Here is a 17,311-nt window from a genome sequence, read left to right as displayed (position 1 = left end):
CATACTTCTAGAATGAAAGTTTCATGAGGTAAGAATTCAAGATGAAGGATTTGGGTGTGGTAAATCAATTTTTTGGGGTAAAGGTATTTAGAAAAGAGGATAAGAAGATTTGGTTGATACAAAAGGGTTACATTGAAAATGTTATACGATGATTCAACATGTAGAATGCTACCTCATTTATTGTTTATATAAAATTGCCTTCAAAATAATATTTTAGCACTAAATAGAAGAACACAATATCTTAAGTATAATATTCATCAATAATAGTAAGTTTTGGGATTACTGTTCTTGCGCAATCTCATTGCGCTCGTGCCTTTAATTTCGACAGAGGAGGTAAATTGCAGGTAAAGATTTTGCCTCATTATGTAGAGTAAAAAATTAAATCTACTATTTATTGGTGCGAATTTCAATTTATTGTAATTTAACCACTTAACTTGTGTTCTAAAAGATCAATAATAGTAAGTCTCATGTTTGCCATGGTGTGTACAAGAGCTAAGATTACATATATGGTGGGAGTTACAGTAAGTACATGACAAATTTTAGTTCTAATCATAAAGAAATTATGAAGTGGATTCTTACACATTTGAGAGGTATTTCTTATTTTTCATTGTGCTTTAAGCATGTGAAAAATGTGTGCGTGGTCTACATTAATATTGATTTTATTGGTGATAAAGATCAAAAGAGGTCTCTTATAAGATATGTTTTTTCAATGGTAGGTGGTGCAACTACTTTGGAAACAAAGTTATAATCAATGACATTGTCAACTACTTTGCTTGAGTTCATAACTATTTCACGTGCCTACAACGAAGCTGTGGTTGAAAAGGCTTATTGAAGATAAGACTTGATGTGATTTGTGGACATTGTGACAATGTCTTAGTATTTAACAAAAAAATTCATAATTAACGTGACATAGAGTAAGCGGTGGACAAATAATATGATAAGGTTAATATTAATAGATTATAAGTTTGATACTCGATTTAGGCAAGGATCAAAAGTCCGTTTGTAATTTATCTTCTCTGCCAAAATCGAGAGTACGAGTCGCAGGAGACCACGTAAGAACGATAATTCCAAATAATCCATAATTAGCTATTGCTCATTAATTTGAATAATACTTAAGAAAATACCTCACGGTATATAAACAAAAATACCCATAATTATAAAAAGAATATCACTGTTAAATTATATAAATATTTTTTTTATAAAAATATCATTCGCCTAACCAATTAACGGAATTTCTTGATTGTTATATAATTATTATTAATAGGAGTGTTCATTTGGTCTGAATTAGTTCTATAAAGTTCGAGATCGAAAACTAAACTTAATAGGTTGAGACTAGTTCAATCTCTTATTTTTCTATTTTTAATATATATATATATTTATATATATCATCCAAACAATTACAAATACATATATATAGTATGTGTTGTTTTTATTTTAATTATTATTAATGTTTAATAATTCTTCACCAGTTCTTGGGGCCGGATTGGCATGGAATCAGACGAAAAATTAATCTTTCCTAAAACAGCAATTGGATTAATCCTGAATTAAACTGATCCATCTGAAGTAGTTCAAACTGATTAATGCAGAGGCGGGCCTATTGTAAATATCTTTTTAGGTGCATCCACTTAATAATGAGATTAATGCAGAGGTGGGCCTAATACTAAGGATGGCCCGACCACGCCAGTGGCTGAGAGGACAACTAAAAGGGAAGTGGATTGCCAATTTGCCATTTGCCCTAAGGGGGAGGGGGCCTCGATCATAAATAATGATGAAGATGTGACGTGACGTCAATTGTAAGTTCAAATTGCCTGTAAATTCATATATATATATATATATAATATGAAGATAGTATTTTCATAATTATAAATAAATAATTTTAGTTATTTAATTCATTGCCCCTTAATTTATAGGAATCGACAACTGAAATCTTTGGTACTGCTTCTGCCGCCTCTAGCCTTGTGAAGTATTAACCGATTCGGATTGCTCAATCACAAATTGATAACTTATTTGATGATCCGCATCTACTAATTCAACTTCTCCTCTTTTATCATTATTATTATTATTATTATGATTATCTGGTGAGTGGATCTAGATAGGTACATTGACTTGACTGTTGCCCAATTCACACATCTGTAAAACAATTTTAGATTTTAGGAAAGAACAATCGAATAGAAACTTTACCATTATTATTCAAAAATAAATAAATAACCAGATCATTGAACCAACCCTTACCTTCCAAGCAACTGCTTCAATGATCAACCGTCATAGGCAGGAATTCTAAAATAATCTATAGGCTTCGTTTCTAACTTGGATTGTGACACATCAAAATAAATTGGGTGTTGAGTATATCCTTTTTTGAGAGAAAGTGTGCCATTGACATGTCTCAAGGTTGTTCTTGATAATGTAATATTTCGTTATACAAGAGAAAGAAAAACACAAAAAAAGAAAAAGAAAAAAACACAACATAAACACAAGCACCAAAGGGAAAAACTCTTGTCAAAAAAACTAGTACAACCTCCTCTTGAATACCCAAAATTACATATTTTTATTAAGATGTAACTTGTCATGCAAGTACACATGTTATGGGAAAGGAAAATTTTACATCTAACCAACCTCTTTTACTCTCTGCACTCATATTTTTTTTTTAGAAAAAATCATTTTTATCCTTACTTGTATTTGTAGCCACCCACAATTGCACCTTGCTTGCAACCATCCATCATCGACGGTGGCCACCCATCATCACCAACAACCCAAGCTCCCACCGACAATCGTGACGAACATAATTGTCATTAGCTCTCACCTCTCACCCATCATTACACCTACTTTCCCCTCTCTCTCTCTCTTCCACTGGCATTGTTCCCACTGAACCCACTTCCAATCTGCGACATGAGAGAAAGAGAAATAGAGGGAAGTGGGTTCGGTGGGAACGATGTCAGCAAGAGAGAGAGGGGGAGGGAAAAGTGGGTTCGATGAGAGCAATGCCAGCGAGGGAGAGAGAGGGGATGTGATGATAGGTGGGAGGTGGGAGCGATGACGACCGTCGGTGGGAGGTTGGGCCGTCGACAATGATGGGTGATGATGGTCGGTGATAAGCGATGCAAGTGGATAACCGTGTACGAGGGTATTTTTGAAAAATAATTATGAAATTGTAAAAGATGACTCTAAAGAACAAAACAGATTATTGCAAATAGAATTTCTCCATGACAAAAGACAAATGACAAACAAACACAACACCCCCTTCTATCCAAACTTCCATCAATTTTGCTTGCCTGTAGGCAACGACTGTCACCAAAATCAACACCAAAAATATGTTCCAAACTGTGATCTACTTCACACACCATAGTTCTTTAGAGATCATCTTATTTTACAGAAAAAAGGCCTCATTGTGATTTAAAGAAAGAAACATGTTATTGGTTAAGACTATAAATTGTAGGTATCTTAATGAGACTTGACATTTAAGTTATTCGTCATCGCCACAAGCTATGCCAGTTTAGTCTACATTCACTCAAACACGTTAAAAGATAAGAAAGTTAAATTAATGCTCAAATAAAAGTTTCAAGACAAAAAGAGTAAATAACAAAACTCTACTTTGGTTTAACTATCAACACAGTCACATATGAAAAAATTAGCTCTATGAAGGAGTTCAGTACATTAATGCAACTTGTTACCAATCTCATTAATTCATCCGCCAATTTGTATCTTCCTAACGACCACATAAGTCCAGTGAGATATCATTGCAACCACTTTGGGGCATCATCCTTGCAAACAAGTCTAGTGAGACATCGGTGGACATATGAACAAAACCTAAGAGCTAAAAGACCGTGTGATTTTCACTAAATTACCAACCTAAATAAGCCTAACTGCATAAGTGAAACAAACATTAGACAAGAACTATCAATATGCATAGTGTCCATTAGATATTTAGCCTTCACCCTTTACAGCTTGATCAAATAAAAAAAAGTACAAACTACAAAATGGTATAACTAATAGTCAATCCGGGCACAGTGAGAAGAATGCAAACCAAAATTTCAAGAAGCAAACTAACTCCAATGTGGAAACAAAAAAGCTTTTGATGATTTGCTTGAAGCCCATTTGATGTTGTAATTATTTCAAATTTTTTGCGTCCTCTTTTTTTTAATTTTTGAAAAATAACAAGCCAAATAGTTTAATTTAAAGTTTTTCTTTCTAAAAAATGATTTTTTTCTTAAAAAAGGCATGTGTTTCGCGTTGTGATCGTTCCAATCTGCCATTTTCTAACATGATTTCCTTCAAAGCTTTTCAAGAAAATGTTTTTTTACAAAAAAAAAAAGCCAAATAGTCTTAACCAAATTTACCGATTCAGTTGAATGATGGTTGAATCAACCATTCAGCCTGCCCACCCTTGATTTCAACCAGCTTGCTTGCCAAGTCTCACCAAACAAGCAAGGGTGAATGGTCTATTCACCACCTCATTCGAAGTCTGAGAATGCAGTAAAATATATTTAACAGTGTCTTTTTACAAACTATTGTAAATATCAAACTAGATAAAAAAAAAAATTAGCACAAATAAATTTATCAAATAACATGTATTACAAAAAAGAAAACTTTAAACAAACACAAGAACACTGAAAATAAATACATAAAAACTGATTAAAAAAAAATCAAACGTAGTTTTAAATGCTCATGTTTATACATCTCAGAAAGATACTAGAACCTACTAATCTAGACAGCAGTCGCAGTAAATAACAAACTTAAGAAAAAGATTTTGAACCAGAGGATAGAGCTGATTGGATACCAAATTTAGAACACGAGGCTTTCTGCACCCATTAGAGTAAGAGGAAGGGTATCCACGAACACGACACAAACCGTGGTCAGCTCCAATAGGGTGATCTGAAGCGCCAAACAGCAGCACAATAGGGATCTAATTGATCAATGGACCGCCGGACTTGCAGCATCTATTATTCCTGCTGACTCACAAAAGCTGTTTCAGGATGCAAATACAAAGATGTCAAACTTTTCCTCCTGAATGTACATCTTACAAACTCCTTAAAACAGATCCGAAACACAATAAATCACAGAAAAAACAGACACGCAAAAGAACAAATTAAAGCAACCCATCATATGAACATACACTGTACCTTGAATTTCACTGAAGCACCACCTCCAATGGTGCGTCCAATTTACGAGCATGTCAAGAAGCGCTTCATTTACTACCGGTCGTATTACAGATCTGACACTCCCGCAGCAACCACAGGCAATGCAGACGCAGTACCTACAACTCCTTCAGCAACGGCAACCATATGCTCGGAGACAGGCAAATGTTTCGTTTCTTCCTTAAGTCTCTATTTAAGTTTCAGGAAGAACACCAACAAGGATCCAAAAAGACACCACTCAGAAATTAGGCCTTCCCATCTCCTTAATCAACATAGAGATGCCCCAAAAATCTGGAATTATTTAGAAACGCTGTCCACTAGTCCTCCTTCAATCTGTAGAAGAAGCTTTCACAGTGACCGCAATATCCAGTGTAGTAGAACATCAAAATCCTAATCCACATATCTGCAGAACGGTTTAAGATTTCAGAAGAGCAAAATAAAAACTAAAAAAAAAAAAAAAGCAATGAAACAGCCCTTACCGTCAAAGCAGCTGCTTCATTAATGATCAGGAATTGCTGTGAACAATCGAGGGCCTCAGCCCTCAGGGGAACAGGACAGATTTCATAGACAACAAGAACAAAAGCCTCGTTCCTTCATGCTCCGAACACAAAAGATTGAATTTTCTAAGACAACAGAGCCCATTGTCCTGGTAACCCAAGATGCCAATCCGGAAACTTGTTTGTCACATACTAAATAATTATCGAGCCTACCAAAAGTGACTCCATAGAAACCCAATAACCATTAAGAACAAAATCCTCTAAGAGAGCACCTTCAAAGATAAAAAGGCCGGCCAAAAATACAGCCAACAGTTCACAAAAATATAATGGTTATACAATATGAAACATAATCAAGGCAAGACAACGCAACGAAACCTCATCATAAGGGCACAAGAGAGCCACACAGACATGCATGTCACAACATTGGACTAATGATTTGTTTGTACTGCAATATAGTTCGGTTTTATGCTCAAGTAACTTCAGTGTGCAGCAGAACAGCTACCCAAACATTGACTACATGTTACTTTGGAGTGCAATACGTCCAGACATTATTTGCCCAAAGGGTGCAACAAAGTGGACGGTTTAAACAATGTTTCTCTCACAAGTGACCAATTGTTAGTGTTTGATCAAAAGCCGTTGCCCAAATTATTTGAACCCATTAGTTTATACAATATAACTTCTGGCAACGTGGCGCAACCAAAGCAGGTAATGCTTTGAGCCTCCAGAATCAAAATACCCGTTACTTAGTACTTTAAAGATTACCAGAAATCAAGTCAATCAAACAATACATAGTAATAATTTTTCCTGGCTGTTCGTCACATAAATAGATGGCTATAACCAATTGATAACTCAAAAACTTGGGTAAGTACAATATATTGTTTTAGTTAGACAACTGCAATTATACCAGTTTAAACATTTATTTAACGATTCCAGATTTATGATAAATTACCTCTGTTTATAGTAGCCATAGTTTCACAACAATGTAATTCTACTTGGATCCCTTGGGCGTGACTGGGCATCAATATTTATTTGCTACTCCACAAACAGATGCAATATAGAAGAATTTCATAAGTGGGAATCAAGGCCACCATTATACGAATGATTTCTACCCTCAAAGTAGAAGCAAATAGAACACAATGGCGGCGTCCACCCAACCAAGTACAATGCTTTCAGCTATCAAATCAGAAATAGGGCTTAGTTTGTAACTTAAGAGGCCATGTATAAGTTTTGTGATTTTGTCTCCTTTCTGGATTACAAAAAAGTTGGGAGGAAGTTTTGCCAGGAACCAGATCGAATGATTTGTGTCAAAATAAACAAACTTCCTCATTTCTGGATTACAAAAAAGGACATAAAAAAATAACTAATAATAATTCTAAAATTCGGAGACCATCCTCCCTTGCGAATTCACAAGAGTGTTCTATTTTTAAGTAGTCATGCGCCTAGAGCAGAACACCATATTTACCAGTTTAGATAACTATAAACAGCAGAAATTTAGACAAAAAAAGGAATCTTATAAAATGCTCAAGACTTCTACTATAAGTTCATGTTAGGCAAGTCGGTTTCTTTATGATTAATTTAAGTTGATGCTTTGGAGAGAAGGTAACATTCCTGCTGAGCTAGTCAAGTTTGATGCCATCATTAACTTAAGAGGAGTTGGGAAAGCAAAACTAGCAGTGCAGCGTGTACCTTTTGAGAGTATGAGAGTTCCAACCACGTCCGTCAAGGATGCCTTTGAGAGAGAGAGAAGGAAAAACGCAACAAAAACACACACACCGGAGGGGAGAACCTGGGCAAAAAACCCATGCGATCTCCCCTCCAAAACCAAAAGTATATTTTTATTAAGAGATGACCTGCCATGCAAGCGCACCTGTCATGGCAAAGGCCGGTCGACAAAGATGAAAGATAAAGAGACATGACCCCCCTGAAACTAGGCCTTTTCTGTCCAGATATCTTACGTCTGTCGTAATAACCAACTTCTCTTTTAAGACCTCAAAGTTACAAGAATCAATTTCCTTGCTTGTAACAAAATCAGATTGTGACCAAGCCGATAACTAGAATATGTCCCAAAGCCGCCTCTCCATCACACACCAAAGTTGTTCGAAACACTTCCTTGTCGTCCGTCAGAGACAAAAGATCTCAAGAGAGCCATCCCTGAAACACCAACAACTGAGAAATATATACAAAATAGAATAACATACACATTATATAATATAATATGTGAAAGAGGAATATCGATAAATTCAGTACGAAAGCGAACCAAGGGACCGATGTAAAAGAAATCAGGTGCAAAACTTACCTCACCCTCCAATCGGACATATAATCCGGATCTACAAACGAAATTCATAAGAATGAAGCACCGCTCTCAACCGCAAATCGATTAATCGCGTTAGCCAATAAACAATCAAAAACTAAAATCAAGACCTAGAATTGTATTCTCGCCGCATGTATCGCCATTCGCCAAGTCAAGAGAGAGAAATCAGAGGTGAAGTTAGCCATACATACCGTCTTTGATCACTGTCCCCAAGTATCGAGCCGATCAATCTTGCAGAAATTAATAGCGAAGACGCCATGGCGGATGCCTAAGTACGTACCATCAAGAAATTCGCACGGAGGCTAAAATTGAAATACATCGACGGTTGCTTATAAAACAACTTATAACCGACTGTTTGAGGCGGTCTCAAGTGTCACGTGACTTTCGCTGAAGGGCAAATTTTCAAACGCGTGCGATAACGATAAGAGCGACAATCTCCTCCTGGTAGGATTATTAACTAATTCATATCTTCCTTCCTTTCTTCCTGTATCAGTCCATTCATACTCCAAAATATGTTTGGTATTTTAAATTGTTTAGTAGGCTACATTTTAATTTCACACGGCAATGAGAAATTTAAAAATTTTATAATTCACATATTACCAGTTGGCTTCATTAGCTGCTTCTTTGTAACTACTTTCTCTATAAATAAATATTTAAGAGTTAAAATATAATAATTTAATTTGAATTGAATTGAGATCAAGTTTTATTATTCATGGCGGTTTACATGCCTCTAAAATGCCGAGTATGGTTTTATTAAAAATACAAACTTCTTAACTTTTAACTTAAAATATTTTAATATATTATTATATGGGTTAAAATACTTTTATCATCATATAATTATAATTATAATTCAACTTAACTTATTTATATTACAAAAATATTTTTAAACAATCAAACCTAACAGATTTATAATAATTTAGTTGTTTTTCCATATTTAACAAATTCCGTAACGCCCCCCCCCCCCCCCCCCCAAAACCCAATTTCTATCCCGCAATATATTTAACAAATTATTTTCTCAGGCTCTAAATTTTATACTTCATAATAAATTAATTATAAGCAAAACTTCATTAAAAGTTCAAAATAACATTTTAGGCAAAGGTGTGTAAATTTTTCCTTAATTAGGGTCTCAAATTAGATAACTCTGATACCTGCAAATTCTTTGAGAGTCTTATAAAAAAGATAGACATTATCCTTTAAGAATACTGATAAAATTTTGGTACAAAAGAGATAAATATTATCTATTAAAAAGTTCTAATTTTAATAAGATATTGAAATATTGAGATAAATATCATCTATAAAAAAATTTCAAACCAAAAAGATTTAGAATTGCTTCATTTTCCTCTATAAATAAGCAAACATTTGTTACAGAAAAGATACATCTCTAATACTGGTAGAATTCTACTCTATAGTTTTCAGCGTCCTAAATGTTTAACATAAGTATTGAAGTGTTTGCATAGAGATCTCCCCGTACCTTCTGATTGTTTTCTTTTTTATAGTCTTAAACTACATCAGGTCTCGAGACGAATGTTTCAGGATAGCATCAAACTTCGAGACAAAGGTCTTGAGTGAACAATAATATCAAGCAACTTAAAAACAATGTTTTTACCTTAGAAATTTATTATTTTATTCGTGCAACAACAATAACTAAAACACTACAGTCAAATAATTTTAAAATTCATATTAATATATGTCATATTAATTTTCATTAATAAAATTTTAATAAAAAATTAAAAAATAGACTAAATTTAAAAAAAAATCAAAAATTAGTGATTGTGATTTGAGAATCAAAGTCTAATGATCAATTTGTTAAAAAGTATAAAAATTAATAATTAACGATATAATGCATTTAAAAAAATATTAAAATAAATTTTTAAATATATTTTAATTACAATTCAAAAATAGAACCAACAAATAGGGTTTTAATCGAGCTGAGAGTAGAATTTTATTTTGCTCGAGCTCACCTTGTCAAGAAAAAGTCAAGCTCAATAAGAAATAACTAATTAGTTTAAACTCAGCTCATCAAGAACTTGCTTTTTATGTTAAACAAAGTTCAAGCTCAAACCAGCTTATTTAACAAAATAAACAAGTTTCTAGTGAGCCAATGTCGAACTCGAGCTCTAGCTTGATTGTGTAGGACTAGTAGAGGAACTATTGTCTGCCATTTACAAGAAAATAAAGCAGTCGCACAGATGGATGATGGAGGTAGTAACGATGATGAGAAGGAGATGTCAACTAAGGGTTTCAATGTTTCGGATTGATCCGATTTTATAAGAATTTAATAATCAAATCATTTTTAACGGTTTTAAAAAAATACGAATCGTAACCGAACCATTATATATATAAAATCAAATCATAATCAATCTGTCACATCGGACCAGTTTCGGTTCCATCCAATTAACATTTAGTTTTTAAACATTTTCACAAAATATGAAATTACAAACAAATTTGCTAATTAAAATAAACCCATAACTTCATTAATGCTTCAAGTCTTGAAATAAAAGTAGAACAAAATAATTCATAAATTATCTCATCAAATGAGATTACATTAACCATTTAGTTTTGCAATAGCGCATAAAATTTTAGAAATAAAAAAGTTCATGAATAACAATAACCAACAATATAAAAGTCTAGAAATAAAAGAGTTCTTAAAGTAAAAGAGTTCAAAAAATATTCTCAGCAAGTCAAAGACTCAAAGTCTTAACAACAGCCCAAAAAATTTAATAGCAACATCAACACGTTCCTCTTCCATGTTCAAAGCAATAACCAAACTTGTCCTGGGGATCAATTTGAATTATTGAGAGCAACATTTTGCAAAGTTGCAAAAAAAGGAAAAAAAAAAAAAAGAATTCAAGAAGACTAAAAACTGAACAGTGAACACTACAACATAAAAAATTCCATTAAAAACAAAAAATTACCAAGTTCAAGCTCTTCTATTTCAGCCATGTTTTCTTCAACTTCAAATGGGAATGGAGTAGCACGTAGCCAGTCCTGCATACAAATCAAACATTCCACAAGCTTCAGAGTAAGTGAACTTCGAAATTGGTCTATCACACGACCACCAGTACTAAAGGTAGCCCTTAGAAGAAACAGTCGATACTGGAATGGTTAAAACATTTCGAGCAACTTCTGAAAGAATCTTATAACTAGAAGAATTCACCTTCCACCAATTGAAAATGTCAAAGTTCGAAATCACTTTCTCACAAGGTGTTTCCAAGTATTTATCCAACTCTGTCCTTTCTCCATCTAGTTCAATTTCTTCCAAATGCTTTTGAAACTTGGACTACAAAGTCACGGTTTGCACACTTTCTTATAGACATGGTTGGTCAACTTCCATGACAATAGAAGTTTGGCTTGAAGATAAAGTCCCTGCATTGAACTTTTCATACTCATCATAGATGCACTTCAATGCATCCTTAACCTTTGTTGTAAACCTTTCCACCATAGCAGATTCATAAAGTTCAGCATAACAAAATTTGACATATATCAACTTAAACCTGGGATCCAACACGGTAGCAATTATCATTAATATGTTCACTTTTTCCATTTTTCCCCAATACTTGTCAAACTTTGCCTTCATTTTCTTAGCCATGCCACCAATAGACACATCATTCAAGGATTCTAAACCCTTTCCCCACCCCAATAAAAAGCTCTCAATTGCACAAGCTTTTGTGAAATACATGTTAGAGGTAACATACGAAGAACCAAACAAGTGAACTGTAGCATCATAAAATTTCTGTAAAAAATCAACAAAGTATCGAGCATCATCCCAATCTTTTGTGGTAGGACATCCATCACTAAGTTCTAAGGGATAATGTGGATCTTCATCCTCAAGTCTTTCAAATGCCTTCTGAAATTTTAGAGCAGTACTTAGCATGAGAAAAGTGGAATTCCACCTAGTTGAAACATCTAGACACAAAGAACTTTTACAAGTTATCCTTTCCTTCTCCACACAAGCCTTGAAGCGCTAATCTCTTTGGGGAGAACTCCTAACATACTTCACAGCATCACGAATTCGGAATACTGAATCTTTGATTTCATTCAGCCTATCTTTCACAATTAAGTTAATGATATGTGTGCAGCATCTTATGGGAAAAAATTAACCCCCAAGAACAAATGTGTCACTCTTCTTTGAGAACTTTCTCTTCAAATAAGCAACTGCAACATCATTGGCACTAGTATTATCCACTGTGATTGTGCACAATCTCTCCACACACCATTCAATTAAACATGCCTCCAATGCCTTACCGATTGCCTCACCTTTATGACTTGAAATTACACAAAAGTTTATTATTCTCTTATGTAATTTCCAATCATTGTCAATGAAATGAGCAGTAAGGCAAATGTAAGAAGCATTTTGAAGAGAGGTCCATGTATCAATGGTAAGGCAAATTCTTTGATTTGATTTCTTAAACAAATTCCTCAATTTCACTTTCTCTTTAGAATAAAGTGCCACACAATCCTTTGCTGTTGTATTACGAGACAAATTCTTAAAGTTCGATTGCATAACACTACAAAAGTACTGAAAACCTTCACGTTCAACAAACTTAAAGGGCAACTCATCTTTGATTATCATCCTAGCCATTGCATCTCTACATGCGTTTTGGTCAAATTTCAACAGACCAACAGTACGTTCAGATTCCCCCTTTGTTGACCCATATGATGCTAAATTTTTTTGCCTTTTGACCTCCTTATTTAGGGGTTTTTGGTGCAAGTTAACATGTGTTTTTTCAAACTACTGGTCCCATTCTCACTCACCCATGCATAAGTCTTTTTGCAATAATTACATAATGTCCCTTTAGCTTTCGTACTTCCTGGCTCACGTATTTTAGAGAAATGATGCCAAACAACAGACTTAGGCTTTCTACCCTTTGATTTAGTAACACATACCTCTTCCTCAACAGGAGACAATGAAGCATTATCGACAGACTCTGCCATCGAATCATCAACAGTAATAGGTTCTCCCTCAATAGTGTTAGCGGGACTATTTGCTTCCAAGATACTAGACATCTGAAAGAAAATAAGATAGCACAAACCAGATTATTATAGTTATAGATATAATTAGTTTGAGTTAAAAAAAAAAAAAAAAGATTTAGACTAGGTTGCGTTCAAAGTGGTTTCTAAAAAACCAATCATTGTTTATTGTTGTTTTCTTTGCATCCAGTTTGTATGTGTTTCAGTTTCATATATTAGTTAATTCAATATGGGTTCCTTTGGTTCATAATTAATTGGGTTTTCCAAAAAAAGGTTTGATCAGTTTCTGATTCTTTTCGAAAAGGTTTCAGGAAAAAAAAAAAATCCTTGATTGATCTTTGGTTATTCCTCAGTGTTTAGGAAATGGTTTCAAAAAAAGTATAACTTCCAGAAGCCCAAATACTCACAATTCTAGAATTGAAAAAGCTAAAATTTGCTAAGCATACAGATGGGATGAAAAAAAAAACAGAAGCCTGCAAAAAAGAAACCAAACCTATAATGAGAAAACATAATGACAATGGAAGCCCCAAATCAAAACCCTAAAACACATAATCAAACATAATCCAGTATTCACCCAGTAATAGTCGATCAATGATCCAACAACCAGCAATTGATATATACAGAGAGATGATGAAGGACTATCGAAGATAGAAAACAGAAACAAAAAGTGAAAGAGGGGGATGAAACATGAGATAGGACTAGATTTTAGTTGGGTTAAATAGATACAGGAAATCAACAAATAAATTCAAGCAAAAAGATGGAAGGGCTTTGAATTTTGATAGGAAGAGTACTGAGGAATTTCAAAACCCATGGAAAGTAGAAAGGTTTTTGCAATTTTGTCGGAAACCAAGATTAGAGCAATCACGTGCAGCTACAACCGCTGAACATAATTTTTATGCCTATGTATATATATATACATATTCAAAAAATTATAATATATATATAAGTAAAAAATTGATTCTGGTTCGATTTGAATCGCAGTTTGAAAAACAAAACCAGTAATCAAACCAAATATATCGTTTCTTAATTTTTTAAAACCAGAACCTAACCATTGAACCATAGAACCAATCCAAAAGGTACGGTTCGGTCCGGTTCACTGGTTCTCGGATATTTTTTGACACCCCTATTGCTAAGCATACAGATGGGATGAAGAAGAAACAAAAGCCTACAAAAAAGAAACCAAACCTATAATGAGAAAACATAATGACAATGGAAACCCCAAATCAAAACCCTAAAACATATAATCAAACATAATCCAGTACTCACCCAATAATAGTCGATCAATGATCCAACAACCAGCAATTGATATATACAGAGAGACGATGAAGGACCATCAAAGATAGAAAACAGAGACAGAAAGTGAAAGAGGAAGAAACATGAGATAAGACAGATTTTAGTTGGGTTAAATAGATATAGAAAATCAACAAATAAATTCAAGAAAGAAGATGGAAGGGCTTTGAATTTTAATGGGAAGAGTACCGAGGAATTTCAAAACCAGTAGGAAGTGGAAAGGTTTTTGCAATTTTGTTGGAAACCAAGGGTAGAGCAATCACGTGCAACTGCAGCCACTAAACATAATTTTTATACATTATATATATATATACATATTCAAAAAAATATAATATATATAAGTAAAATATCAGTTCCGGTTCGGTTTGAACCGCGGTTTGAAAAACAAACCAATAACCAAATCAAATATATCAGTTCTTAATTTTTTAGAACCAAAACCTAATCATTGAACCAATCCAAAAAGCACGGTTCAGTTCGATTCACCAGTTCTAGGATATTTTTTGACACCCCTAATGTCAACGGTAAGGGAGAAGGATTTTAGAGGCGATTAATATTTTGATCGAATATGCTTCACAACTGGACAAATGGAAAGGAAATGAGGACATTTAGGGTTAAACCCAAATGGATTTTTTTCATTTTTTAAAACAAGTTTTTATTTAGAGAGAAAAAATTTCATTCTTCAATTAAAAACTAAAGGCAACTCTTCCTATTTTAAATTTATTTTTAATTTTATATTTTAAATATGTATTTTAAAATTACTAAAAATGTATTCTTTTTATTTGTAATTTTTTTTGCCTTTTAAAAATTTTGAATATATTTGTATTGAAAATAGTTAAAATGTTGTTTTTGAGTTTTCTTTATAATTTTTTTTTTTGTTTTCAAAAATATATTTTTAAAAATATAAAAATAAACACATTTTTATTATTTAAAAAATTAAAAATATCCTAAAAAGAACAAAAAGAACAGGAGGTCAAATTCTGTCACTATTCAAACAAAATATTAAAATAATAATAAAATATTTTATTTACAACAAAGCGGAATTGAGCTGAACTGCTCAATTCATTTACAAGCTTACCAATAAAGCATTAACCTATCTACATATACATACGTGCTATGTTCCCCCTCCACTTAATCTTCGTAAGAGATATTGGTCCGTTTGTTGCAACTTAATTAAAGAAATTATAACTTATAGCTTCTTAGATTATAGCTTCTAAAATTTAGAATAAGTTGTGAACCTGTTTGCTGCAACTTCTTAAAAGTTGTAGTTAAGTAGTTGTGGTGTTTGATACCATAAGCTGTAAAATAACTTATTTTTGTATAATTATCCATAATACCCTTAGTAGTTATAGAATGATAATTTAAAAATTAATTAGTGTATATGTATAAGTTTCAAGTGTTATAAAAAAATTAATTAAAGTATAGAGAGAGAGGAAGATGACGAGAGAGAGGAAGAGATTTGAAAATGGAAATGGTGGTGGAAAAGAAAAATCCATGATTGCGTGGACTAGAGAGTAATTCTTTGCGAAAAATAAGGGCAAAAGTGTCATAAAAATGTAATTATTTAAGCAGAAGTTGTAAAAGTTGGGGTACCCCAGTTTTAAAAAAGCCAGCTTCTACCCTTTTTAAAAGTTAGTAGAAACTATAAGTTAGAATTCTATAAGCTAAAACAAACATTACATCTTAACTTTTTTTAAGCTAAAAGTTAGAAATTACAACTTTTAAGCTGCAACAAACAGGGCCATTAACATGCCATGTCCCCGCTGCCAAGCTAAGGTGCTACGTGTCGAGCAACGAGAATAGATGGCAAGCGCCAACCGCTCCTAATTGTAATCAAATAAAAGTATTATCATTATTGAATAAAATTAAAAATTTAATCTAAAAAAAAAATTCAATTGAACTTAATTTTTTTGGGTAACTAACCCTGTATACAAAGTCAAATTCAGTTCTGATTAGAACTCATATTTTTGGTAATTAACTCGTATATTTATCATGATATAGCTAATTCTTAGTTTCTTTTTATGGTTTCTGATTATTTATCATGGTATAACCACCCCCTTTTTATTGATTATTATCATAGTATGTCAACTTCTTGGTCTTCTCACTCAAAAAAGGCACACACACTTCACTAAAAGATCCATGTGAAATGGGTAGGAAGATCCGGGTGGATTCGAACCACCAGCCTCTCAGACCTACCCCAAGGCCCAAGCGCTCTTGCCACATTTGAGCTTACGGATCTATATACGAGTACATGGTCACCAATCACCATATCCACAGAAACAAGACCCAAGATTCACTGAAAAAGCAAGCATGGGATGCATGCCTACCAAGGCTTTATCAAAATTTTAAGTTTCTAGCAAGAATCTCTCCCATCGTAAATCAAGCAAATTTTTCCACAAACCCCCCGATTTTGATTGTGCTACTACCTAGTCAATATGGACACTAAAATATTAATTTTAGGGGGGGTGCGTGGGGGTGGAGTTTCTTTTGATGATTTCCTTGAAAGCCCATTTGATTTTGTTTCGTTTTTAAGAAATGAACTCATAATATTCAAAATTTAAAAGTACACCATTTTTGTGTTATACTTGGGTTCCAGCCGCCTCCATCTTTTAAGATGATCTTCCAAATATTAATTTTACAAATGTAAACATTGACCACTTTCTGGCATGATTTTTCGGAAAGGGTTTCAAAATATGTAACTTTACCAAAAAGTAAAATATTACCCCAAAAAAATTTCTACATGAATTTAAAATTATATAATATTAGATAAACTTACAAAGATTCAATCACAATATAAAGAAAAGATTACTAACATAACATATTACTAACATAACATTCGTATTTTTGTTCTTAACCACAATTCTTTTTTAGTACTACTTATTTCTTCAGCAGAGCTAAGGAAACAATTGAAACACCATAAAGCGAACCACTTAAAACTAATTTATTATATACCACTTAACCCCGAATTTTATTCTTAATTAAAAAGGTCAGCGTTCAAGAAAACAAAAATCATATTATATTTGTACATAATAACCTTATGAATGCGAACACATTAATTTTCTTTTACTTCTATTTCACCGCCATAAATCTTGCATCCTAATGTTCCATGAGAG

General features: G+C 33.2%; 1 long non-coding RNA gene across 3 annotated transcripts; it reads right to left on the bottom strand.

Annotated features, from left to right (window-relative positions):
* Positions 1 to 4,611: 4,611 nt before the first annotated feature.
* On the bottom strand, positions 4,612 to 8,293 carry LOC127804082 (uncharacterized). 3 transcript variants are annotated; one of them, XR_008023648.1, is made up of 6 exons: positions 8,132 to 8,257; positions 7,926 to 7,956; positions 7,316 to 7,780; positions 5,612 to 5,901; positions 5,118 to 5,535; positions 4,612 to 4,960 (listed from the first exon to the last, which is right to left on the bottom strand). It is a non-coding gene; the product is annotated as an uncharacterized LOC127804082 (long non-coding RNA). The 3 variants fall into 3 exon arrangements; XR_008023646.1 differs by having other exon boundaries at positions 5,612 to 7,780; positions 8,132 to 8,260; XR_008023647.1 differs by lacking the exon at positions 7,926 to 7,956 and having other exon boundaries at positions 5,612 to 7,780; positions 8,132 to 8,293.
* Between the last annotated feature and the right edge of the window lie 9,018 nt (positions 8,294 to 17,311).

The sequence above is a fragment of the Diospyros lotus genome, chromosome 6 (genome assembly GCF_014633365.1).
Source record: "Diospyros lotus cultivar Yz01 chromosome 6, ASM1463336v1, whole genome shotgun sequence".
NCBI lineage: Eukaryota > Viridiplantae > Streptophyta > Magnoliopsida > Ericales > Ebenaceae > Diospyros > Diospyros lotus.
The sequence above is the reverse complement of the archived record's forward strand: the minus strand, read 5'-3'. Positions and strand labels throughout refer to the sequence as shown.